This window comes from Alosa sapidissima, chromosome 10, assembly GCF_018492685.1.
Source record: "Alosa sapidissima isolate fAloSap1 chromosome 10, fAloSap1.pri, whole genome shotgun sequence".
NCBI lineage: Eukaryota > Metazoa > Chordata > Actinopteri > Clupeiformes > Clupeidae > Alosa > Alosa sapidissima.
Genome location: NC_055966.1, coordinates 30,833,490 through 30,834,906, shown reverse-complemented (window position 1 = coordinate 30,834,906; position 1,417 = coordinate 30,833,490).

Sequence of the window (1,417 nt, the reverse complement as noted above, 5' to 3'; positions counted from 1 at the left end):
GGTCAGATATTTTCTGTTCACTTTTTCTGTACAAGTATTCATAAAAGTTTCTTGTCTCTGCTTATTTTGAGATAATATGTATTTGCCATTAATATACGGGTTGATATATGTATACAATACATACATTGTCAGTGCCTTGTATAACTAGCATTTTAGTACATGTGAAACAATTATTGGAATACAGTGAACCTTTACCCATATGCACAAACTGGAAATTGGAAAACGTGAAAAACTTCATGAAATCCCAAAAAACTATTTATCTGGTAGAAAATGGTACAGTTTCAATTCTTTGCACCCTTTGGACAGGAGTTAATCAGGAATATAAAATGTATGTATTTGTGTAATTCAGGGTTCTCATGGGTCATGGAATTTCTGGAATATAATGGAATTTTAGAAAGTTCAGACATGGAAAGTCAGGGAGTTTTATCATTTTGGGGCCAGTCATGGAATATCAGAGAATTTTGTTGTAGCAGTTTAAAATGTACTTGCCAAAATACATTAATACAAATATATTTCCTCTCAGAATTGGTGTATATCTGGTTATTAGTTTTACTGCTTGCTTGAGTAGTTGTGGTTAGCCTAACATTGTTTATACAATGCCCATGTATTTACCTCCCACTATACTGTACTATGCGACTGTTCTGAAATCTTTGGTCAGTATATTTTAACCTTCATTATATAGTAGGTCATGGAAATGCAGGGTTTTTTTGTTAGGGGAAAAGTCATGGAATTTTACATTTCACTTAAGAGTGGGAACCCTGGTAATTATTGTATAAATCAATTGAGGTTTAAGGTGGAAGCCATGTATAAGCCATTTACTCATCTTTATACATACATTTGTTTAGTCTTTTTGAACACAATTTGACAAAGCTTAAAGTAAGAGTAGGCTAAATTAATGAATTTATAGAATTCTATACATTTATAGAATAGTATCCTTATTTCTATTACTTCAAGGCTTTGTGTCTTCTAACAAGTTGACAGAATGCTTTATTGAGTATAGAATTATGGCCAAACAATTCATGTAGTTAATATGACGACTCTTGGTAACATTTCCCAATAGACACAATTTCCCTCTTACCACCTTCTCCCCCCATAAACAAAGTCCTAATTGTTCATCACATAAGGTCTGTTGATACCACTGAATACAAAGGAAGATATGCAATTGGTTGGGAAAGAGCTGGCTGAGATGGAGCCCCCAGGGGCGACAGTATTGAGCTTGTAACCAATAGCAGCAGCTGCTGCACTGAAATATAACCATGTGGGTGCACCCAACAGGACTAAAGAGAAGTTAACTGACAAAATATCCCCGAGGGTGAGTTTAAGCAGGAGCAGATTATGTCTTGCAAGCTGGCAGAAAGCTTCAGCCTGTATTGGGGAGATAAGAAGCAGCCAGGGAGTGAAAGGAAAAGATGACAAT